Source organism: Pollicipes pollicipes, unplaced genomic scaffold (genome assembly GCF_011947565.3).
Source record: "Pollicipes pollicipes isolate AB1234 unplaced genomic scaffold, Ppol_2.1 Scaffold_4740;HRSCAF=5597_pilon_pilon_pilon, whole genome shotgun sequence".
Taxonomy (NCBI): domain Eukaryota; kingdom Metazoa; phylum Arthropoda; class Thecostraca; order Pollicipedomorpha; family Pollicipedidae; genus Pollicipes; species Pollicipes pollicipes.
The window spans coordinates 3649171-3659272 of NW_023596545.1; the positions used below are offsets into that span (position 1 = coordinate 3649171).

Genomic DNA, 10102 nt, shown 5'->3' on the forward strand with positions numbered 1-10102 from the left:
TCTCTCTATCTTCTCTCTCGCTCTCTCTTCTCTCTCTCTCTCTCTCTCTATCTCTCTCTCTCTCTCTCTCTCTCTCTCTTCTCTCTCTCTCTCTCTCTCTCTCTCTCTCTTCTCTCTCTTCTCTCTCTCTCTCTCTCTCCTCTCTCTCTTCTCTCTCTCTCTCTCTCTCTCTCTCTCTCTCTCTCTCTCTCTCTCTCTCTCCTCTCTCTCTATCTCTCTCTCTCTCTCTCTCTCTCTCTCTCTCTCTCTATCTCTCTCTCTCTCTCTCTCTCTCTCTCTTATCTCTCTCTCTCTCTCTCTCTCTCTCTCTCTCTCCTCTCTCTCTCTCTCTCTCTCTCTCTCTCTCTCTCTCTCTCTCTCTCTCTCTCTCTCTCTCTCTCTCTCTCTCTCTCGTCATTTTTTTCTGGCCTTTATTATTTGTCCATCTGTGAGACACTCCTTTACATGGTCTTGGGACACCCTCTAATAAGATGAGACGCCACACCGCTATGTTTTGAGTACACCCCTGAGTTTGGAGTGGTCCTATGAATTTAACAGGGCCGCACTTCCATGGCTGCCCTGCTCGTGGCTCTCCTACAAGCTTCAGACTTACTGTGCCTCTCTCTCCAAGCTTATAAGCACCTCCCTTCCTCGTTGCAATTCAGGTTCAACTGGGAACTTGACATCATCATTCCCTCTGATGCGCCTTTGTGACGGCGTTTGGTGAGACCCTGCATCTGGTCCTGGGGTTCCCGCACTTACCTCCCTGGCGGGCAGGGCAGAGACCAGGCAGGCAGGCCTTGGTTCGGCGTGTCGGCCTGCTTGGTCTTTTGTGCGTCCCCCCCCCCCCTTAACACGGCCTTGGGGCGCACCTTTATATGCACCCTGAAACCAGTGGCACATACAGGGAGGGGTAGGCATCGGACCATAGCCCCCTTGGGCCGAAGGGGCACCAAAATTGGTGGCAAATTGCTGCTATGAAATGACATAACTGTCTCGAGCCATGGCGTTATGATTATATTATGCAACTTGACAACGCAGTATTCTCTCAAGAGGTCACTGTCGGTCGTGGCATCACCGGCCCGCCAACTGCCCCACGCATGTTGTGTAGAAGCTTGAATGGAACCTGTCCTCGAGCTGTTGATGACGTAAGAGGGCCTCCAGACGGCTGGCAAGGGAACATGGCTAATTGCTGATGCAGCGCTTCTCAGAGGGCCGTGTAGTCTCCGGCCTGCCCGATGATGACATGGCGAACCTGAGCACGCCACGGACATCGGAAGATTCGCGTCCAGCAGTTTTTAATTTGGAGGCGGGATAGTCGCTCCGGAAACGTCGGAAGGCGCAGTTAACTTATATCAGCCACAGCTTTTCTTCTTTCAGCCGAGAAGGCAGGAAGCCGAAAAGACGCAAAGGTGGGAGGCCCTAGGCGTCCCCGTGTTTTTATTGCTGCACTGTCTGGTTTGCCTCCGGCCATCTTAGCCTGACGCTCAGTAAATCACGCCAAGGTCACCAGTGTCGTGCACGTCGCAATCTTCAGGCGACGATAGAGAAAGGTGGCAGCAGCTGCCCTGTTGTGTTTCCTCAGTTGATAACCCGAGCCCCTGTGTAGTGCGACACAAGCGCAAACCCTGCATTTCAGGCCTCGTACTGCCAACAACGTGGTTGCGGCCGTATGGCCGGAACTAGCAATGCTGCGGCGGTTGTACTGACCCGGTGTGCAGCATGGCGCCAGCAAACGAAAACGACGCCGCGGCCCGGATTGCATGACGGGAAGGAGGAATCATGGGAGGGAGGAATCATGAGGACCGAGAGAACCCCGCCGTTAACGGGCCTGCTGCTGTAAAACATTACAACTCCATGGTTCGGGACAGTCATATCATTTCATAGCCAGTAACAGTCTGCATAGTTACGAGAGACGATATGATGCGACCCGCCAAACAACAGCTACATAGCCATCATTTATTTGTAGACAAACACTCATACTGTTGCCCAACATAAAAACAATGAACGAATGGCGTCGCGTCCTCGTCAGTTGCGGTTCAATCACAAGGCTTTGCTTTGTGCCTTCAAACGATCATGTGATGCCGTTGATAGAGAACGGTAGCATTATTTGGAGCGGTGCTACCGTTTCCCCCATCTCGCCCGGTTCGAAAGACTACAAACACCGCTTTCTCGTATGGTTGGGTTTCGAGTAGCCGGTCCCGGTGTCCTCCACTGGATTATGAGCATCTTTTCGCCTTTCTCAAAACATCATCTATCAAGGCACGCCCCATTCAATTCTAACATCTTATTTCTATACAACGTGTTTCATCACAGGCTTGACTGCGCTCACGTGAAGTCACTGTTCAGTCTGGCTGCACCCGTCCGGCTCTCGGCATGTTAGCCTTTTCCACGAGCCATTTGCAAGAGTCAACACTGTTAAAAATGGGTTTGTCGCACGACTACCCGCCGTCTGAAATCAATTTTTGCAGCATTTTCCTTCAACTGACTTTTTTCAACCAACAAAATCATTCCGATCTGATTTGTTTAGGTTCGCCGGCACACGCGGAACATTCCCTTGATGACTCATGTGCGACTGTGTGTAATGTGTGTGTGGGGGGTGTGGGTGTGGGTGTGGGTGTGGGTGTGGGTGTGGGTGTGGGTGTGGGTGTGGGTGTGGGTGTGGATGTGGGTGTGGGTGTGGGTGTGGGGGGGTGTGGGTGTAGGTGTGGGTGCTGTGGGTGTGGGTGTGGGTGCGTGGCGTGTGCGTGTGCGTGTGCGTGTGCGTGTGCGTGTGCGTGTGCGTGTGTGGTGGCGTGCGTGCGTGTGTGGGGTTGTTTGGTTAGGTTTTTTGTTTGTGTGTATCGTATATTTGTTGTTCTTACAAGCTGGAATGCTTCCGAAATTGGGCTTTTGCATGCGGAATGCTTATGTCCCAAATAAACAATAAGTAAACACCAAACAAATCAGGTGGATCACTCCAACGGGAAGATATTTTACCAATTAGAACATAAGACTGCCAATAAAGGTGCCGAAATCCGGAGTGTTATTTGTAAGGGGGAGGCGGCACCAAGTTACAGGGGGTATTACAATGAAGCATGGGCCCTCTCTTGACAAAGTTCGGGATCCGCCCCTGCCGGGGCACCTCTACACATGGCTATAAAGCACCTTATCCCGGCGAAAGGACGCCAGCATTTCAAGCCGATGAGGTAGGGGGTCCGATCGCCCTCTTTCCTTGGACACGTCGCTGACAGTACACACACGGAAGCAAGGTTCTCAGCTACCCCGTCAGCGCCTGCCCGGCGTGCGCTCCTGCCTCAGGACGAGGGCGAGAGCGGGGGCCGGTGATGACCGGCCGGCCGACCAGCACCACGGCAGCGACCCTGGTCCGGCCCAGCTATCGACGACGCCAACGGACGCCGGCCGGCCGCAGCTGAGCGAGCGGCCACCAGGTACGGCGCTGATGGCGGCGGCGCGCGACCGGCGCAGGGGTCCTCTGGCGACCGAGCGGCTCGTCGCCAGAGGGCGGGCTGCGCAGGCGCGCAGCTGCGGTGATTATGTATGCATGGGAAGACGCACAGATTGCGTGATGTATGTGTGGGGAGAGTAAACAAGACGCGGAAACATTTGGCGTCCTGCATCTTCGACAAGATGTTGCACGCTTGTAGCTGAGGACATTTCGCCACTCCGTGCTATGGGTCCCTACGGGCTATCGGTTCCATCACTGACGGTCTTGCGCCTACCACCGCAACGAGTCTCGTGGGCGCCGAATGCCCCAGGATTCAGGCGCCCTTTGTTCCAGCTCAGCTGCCTCCGAGCACGGGGCCAGGCGCGGCACGGCAGCGCGCCCGTCGTTCTACCGGCGGCGGCGGCGCCGGCAACGCAGCCAGCCGCGTCCTCTTCACCGCGCGGTCCGCCTGGTTCCGCGACGACGGCCCCGCCACCCGCTAGCGCGCCCAAGCAGCCACTGATGGGGAGAGCCTCAAAAAGTGAGGCGCCACAGCCCGCAGAAAGACATAGATTAGCCCCGACGGGAGAGGAGCATAGCAAACCCGGCGGCAGACGCGGGAAGAGGGCACAGATGGGCTCCGGGGACGTAGGGGCCCGGCGGCAGACGCGGAGGAAAGGGACGGGTGGGCAACGGAGGCGTGGGAGGCCCGGCGGCAGACGTGGGGAGCCAGGACAGATGGGCCCCAGGGGGACACGTGGGCGGGCTGGCTCAGTGAGCTGCGCTGAACCGATCTGGACTATGTCGACTCGGACAACTCGAGCTGATGAGCTGACCTGAGTGTGTCCCCGGCAGTCTCGCCTCCCACGCATATCCGCCGCGTGCCCTGGAAGCGGCCGGAGGGACCGGCAACCATCGCTGAACAACCGGAGGACGCTCCCGACAGCTCAGCTGAGGAGTTCGTCGATGCCAAGTGATTGTGTCAACCGCTGTGGCCGCGGCAGATGCTATGACTGAAGATCATGTGGCCGATGTGCCGCTGTGAATGAAGCAGCTCTTGGCAACTGCTGTGCATGATCAGCTGCTGTGACCAAAGCAACTGATATGATTAAAACAGTTGCTGGGACCGCTGTAATTAGAGCGACTCCTGTGGCCGGTTTGCTGCTCTTGGAGGTTCGCCGCTGTGAACGGAGTGACTACCGAGAATGAAGCGATTGCTGCGATCAGAACAGGCGATGTGATTGAAGCTGCCTTCGTGATTGGCAGCTGTTGCGATCAGGGAGCTGCTGGCGGATGCGGCTGGTAGATGGGCAGCGCCTAGCACCGGTATCAATGCCGAGAACACATCCTGTCCTCACCTGGACTGACCTGTACATACCTGGGATGTCCTTTCCTTTTTAGGTTGCTTAAAACCAGCCTGAAAAGATGTTCCTTGTTCAGTGTTCCGCATGTTCAGCTCGTGCAATACAGATGCTGTAACAGAAGCGACGAGTATTAACCCACCCGCCAGGTTTTAAAAAAGCCTGCGCCTGCGTCCATGCCGTTCGGCATAGGCTTTCATGGCATCTAACAAGAGGCGTTATCTGTGCCGGATCCTGCAGCCAGTCCACGATATTTCAACGGGCCTTAATTGAACCTGTTGAAAATACGATCGTTTTGTCGGGGAAAGAGCCCACTGAACCATTATCAAATAGATAGCGGCTTACACCACGCAGTCCTTAAACGTCCGCTTCCTTTAGTTTATTAGAATTCAACCTTCCAGTGCCGTTTGGCTTCCGTTCTCGCAGACAAGGTCAAGATGAAAACAGACCAAAGCAATGATAAATGTAATACTAAAAGCAGGCTGAACGCAGATTGGTTGTGAAAAGTGTGTGTGTGGGGGGGGGGGGGGGAGGGGCACTTGACATTACCGGCCTATTCACCTTGAAAAGTGGGACCTTGTCTCCTTTTGCGCCTCTGCTTTGCCCCCTTGGCCCATACACCCATGGTCTGTTTAGCCTGCTTTGCACTTGTTTTGTGGAAACTTGTGACACTCGGCTTAATTCCATCACATTCAAGCCCTGGCCAAGACTGGGAAGGATTGCCTGTCTACCTAGATCCGTTTGTGCTGTTTTTACATGGTTCTTCATAGAGGTGATATTGGGCACATGATATAAGAAAATCGCAATATTTGACATCCACAATCCGCAGTTGAGTGAAATGAAACTTTACAGCACTTGTACATGTTGTCACAAATGACGTTAAACAAACAATGTGAATGCAAGCTCTTTGTGCATTTTGTCCTCGATTGCTGGCAGTTTATCCTTTGACACTGTGTGCGAATTTGGTCCATCTCGGGCGCACCGAGTTCGTCAAGGTCGAGGACACGCTGCCACAATGTCACAGGTTGTTGAAAAGATAACTGCTTGACAGCGTGTTGAGCATACACCAGTTGCAATTCGCGAGTAATGCTTTAGAAGAAAACGGATAGAAGCAGTGAAGAATCTGGAAAAGTAAAGCTTACACAATATATTGACCCCTTCACTTTTCAGTACCACAGAGTCCATTGCAAATACTGTACCGTAAATCCTACGCTTATTATTACAGTTCGGTCGTTGGAAATAGTCAAGCTGCTGCATTGTCCATTGACGTGCAACACTACCATGGACGAGATAGAAATGCTGTTATTTCTGTTTTTACAATTCATGATTGTTGCAGCCAAGCGAGAGGTGACCTATACAGATAGCTTCGGGAAGAAAGGTATCTCGACATCCTGGAAGTGGAACAATTACACGTACCAAGAGATGGCAAACATTCTGCAAGAGCATGGGTATGTTGTGCGGCAATTCCCGAACGGGCCCCCAGTCGTGGTCATTGGTGACATGGCATATAGCCCTGACAAAATTCTTCCAGAGTTGAGCCAAGATCGCACTTCATCATTTAAAAGCACAAGGATGTGGAAGGATTCCAATGGGGTGGCGCAATGCTGGTACTTTTTCGACACGGAAACGAAAGCCCATCGGGAACAGGTCAAGTCCGCCGTTCAGATCTGGACCAACAGCACTTGCATTCGATTTAACCAGCTGCCCGAGGGGCCGTGCGAGCAAAAATACGCTCACGGTGCCATCTGCGTGGGCGATTATGACGGCTGTTGGTCCGCCATCGGCCTTCAACATGCTGACGGGAAAGAAACACAGAAACTGTCATGCCCAGGTGCATGTGGGGTCTCGACCGGGGTACACGAATTTGGTCACGCTCTTGGTTTTTACCATATGCAGTCTAGACCGGACCGTAACAAGTACGTTCACGTGAATGCTGAGAACTTCGGGATTCCCCAGGCCGGAAAGGGGTTAACAAGTAAGCTAAAAGTCCTCTGGCAGCAAGGCGCGGTGTGCAAGAGGGACCAAGTGGCCGACATTCCGGTGCCGTTCGACTTTTTGTCTGTCATGCAGTACAGAACTGCGGAATTTGGAGATAAAGACCATCGCGCGATTTTTCGTCGCGAAAGATGTGCGTCGTCAGTATATGCTGGACTATAGATGGGACGCCGGCCTCATTCAATCACACTATGATCTCTATACTGTCAACACCCTCTACGGCTGCGACAAGATCTGGACTCAGTCTTGTATGAAGAATGGCAAGACTCCACCAAAGTGTAAAAATTTGGGCTACGTGGGGAAGGACTGTAATTGTCACTGTCCAAAATCCTTCACCGGTTCAGCATGCGAAACCAAGGTAGGGCCAGTGTTTCCGCTTCTGCCCAAAGTCAGGGAAATTACGAAAGTCACTGAGACATCATGGTTGAACTTGGATAATTATACGACACCTGGAACAGTCCCCGGATTTAGAGACGACCTCAAATACATCCAATACATTTCGTTGGTTGCAGATGGCAACGACGCAGACTCACGGGTCTCAATCACCGTCATACAGCATGTGATGGACATATCATCTATACTGGGCAGCAAAATATTTATTATTACAAACATAAAGCAGGAGTGCTCACGCACCAGCTTCATTTGGGGCGTCTCAAAAGTGGGCCAAGTTCGCACCGAATGTCTCTCTTCTATGACAAACAACGAACTTGAGGGGCCCTGGTACCGTGGCAGAACCAACCATGCTGATCTCTTGGTGCGTACAGATTTGGGAATTTGGTTTAGCGAACCATCAGTTTCTATTCATGCTTTGAGAATGAAGCTTCACGTAGAGTTCTCACCACGTCCCGATAAAAAGCTGACGGTCAAAAACCCAGCAGGCAACAACACCAACAGCACGGTGCCTTTCGCATCCAAACTGGTGGGTTTAGCGGGAAATGCCGGCATAGGGATCATCATTGGACTCCTTATTTTGCTCCTCCTCTTGTGCCCACTGGCTGTGCTCTGCTGGCGAAGAAAGATGAGCTTGGAGGACTTGAAGGACCCGAAGGGAGCCATCAGAAAACTTCGCGGAGCTGACGACAGTGTGAGCGTGTCGACGGACACGCTCAAAGAAAGTGATAATGCTGATGACAGCAGCTCCAGTGGGAGCGATGAGTCGAAAGATTCGAATGATTAACATTGAGGTTTCCCATGATGTGTGCAATACACTGTCAACATGCGCAGGTTGTGCAGTACGTCGTCAATGCGCACAGGTTGTGTAATACGTCGTCAATGTGCACAGGTTGTGTAATACGCGGTCAATGTGCGCAGGTTGTGTAATACGCCGTCAATGTACGCAGGTTGTATAATGTGCTGTCAATGTGCGCAGGTTGGAGCCTGTCGATCACAAGGCTTCTAGCAATAGTTTCTCCCGGCCGCAAATCCGTCAGAACACCGAAATGAACTGTTGGAACATTATTTTTCCTTAGATCTGAAAACATCGATGGTAGAGAATTTGTGTAGACGCCCACTAGCATTACACTTAGCGTACGTTCACGAAAGGATATACCTCCAGACGAAATTGGATGACAATGGGGCTGAGGTGAGCAGATATAATGCAAGCCATAATGAAGGTTAGCTAATGCAGTAAGCGAGGAAACAAAAAGCTAGCGAGCTAGCGCACGGGTTGCAAAATAAACGTGAAATGCGCCGACAGTATGAAAGGCGATTACCGGCCACCAGCGGGCAACAAGGAGCGAGAGACAAAGGCAAGGTAGAATAGATTGCTGTAGTAGATATCATGTCGCTTCCATTACATTTCTGAGCCCATTTAACTATTTTAGTAAACGGCGTAAAGAGGGTTTCTCTCAAGTGGAAGCCAGAAGGTGGTCATTTTAGTAAAGGGGACTCCACCTCATTACGAATCCTGTTTTTTATTGGGCGGGGGAATAAAAACAAAGCTTTCCTGGCCACACAAGTGTCTTAAGAACAAAAGCTCTCCACAAATGACATAAAAGGCAACAATGTGGTCTATGTCATAGCGGATTCGGTTAAGTGCGTCACCAAGCACGACGGATGTCATGTAGCAGAAATGACTGACAGATGCCAACGATTTCGGTAGCATTGAAACTGTTGCCTATTAGCTATCATCATTATCATTATCATCATCATCATCATCACCAGATTTATGAAGAATGCGAAGTGGTAACATATTACACCATTGTATAACATGTTGCACACAAAAAAGACAATAAATAGGTGCACAAAGCCACATTGATCCACATGCAAAACATAAACTGTAGCAATTACCCGACAAAAACCGGCGGAAAGAGTCCGCTGACCCACATTTGGGTTGCGCAAGAGGTGTTCCAACAAACTACTTGAAACAAGGGACATCGGTTCTCTTGGCGCCTGGGCGCCTATGCTTATACGCTTGTCAGATTTACCTCAATCGTCTCAGACATTCTTTAAGTGGTGTGAAGTAAGTTTTGTATGAGATACATCTTCACTTCCCCAGCAAAACATCTGGTTTTGCCACATCGCGACACACTCCACGGGCTGCAACGGGCTTGAATAGCCGTGATGGGGCTGTGGGGGTATCTAATAAGTGAGGGTAACTTGGCCGGGTGGGAGGCGTTTTCCACTGCATTCAACACGTTAAAAAGACCTCTGTCGCTGATCACTGCATCTTTTTTTCTGAAGGTCGATAGTCATTGAAACATAACATTGATTCACATTGATTAGTATGCCATCGCATCATCGCCTTTCATTCTTCCAGGTACTTGCAGCTTTGATTTCTCTTGATTGGTATGCCATCGTATCATCATCTTTCATGTTTCCAGGTACTTGCAGCCTTCATTCGTGAAATTCGTGCAGTTTAGACCATCGGCTCACTCATTCGCAAACTTAAGGTCCATGTCCTCTCCCTGGGTGACCTGAACCAGTCCGGGACAATGGGAAACAAGGTTCCATGCACAAGGTTGGTGGTCGGCGTTGGTGAAGGAAACAGTGGGAGCCAGAAACCCATATTTGTATTTGCGAAAGAACCAGTGAGTGTATGAACTAGGACAGTGTGTGGGTTAGTGAATGTTTCAACCAGTGAAGAACTAGTGTGGGATTTGCAAAACAGGCAATATGATCCATAAACCAGGGGATGAAGTTCAGGAAAGGTCCCGGAGAAGCCAGGACTCAAGATCTCCTTTTCAGGAAGGGCACATGGTGCCCAGTAACCAACATCGGCAAGGGCAACCAGGCACCTGTCTGCCCAGAACTAGGACTAACGAAAATGAAACGTACTTCATGACGGGTGCCGGCGTCTCCCGCTGCGGGGGTCTATGTTGCTCGCGATCTTTTTTTCCTG

At 51.4% G+C, this 10102-nt stretch overlaps 1 protein-coding gene across 1 annotated transcript in view; it reads left to right on the forward strand.

The window, feature by feature from the left end:
* Positions 1 to 3798, forward strand: part of LOC119097909 (uncharacterized) — a 35914-nt gene extending 32116 nt beyond the window's left edge. Inside the window, exons 8-9 of the transcript XR_005094212.1 lie at positions 3280 to 3410; positions 3766 to 3798. The gene's annotated coding sequence lies outside the window, so the exon portion shown is untranslated. The remainder of the gene's footprint in view (positions 1 to 3279; positions 3411 to 3765) is intronic.
* Positions 3799 to 10102: the final 6304 nt, after the last annotated feature.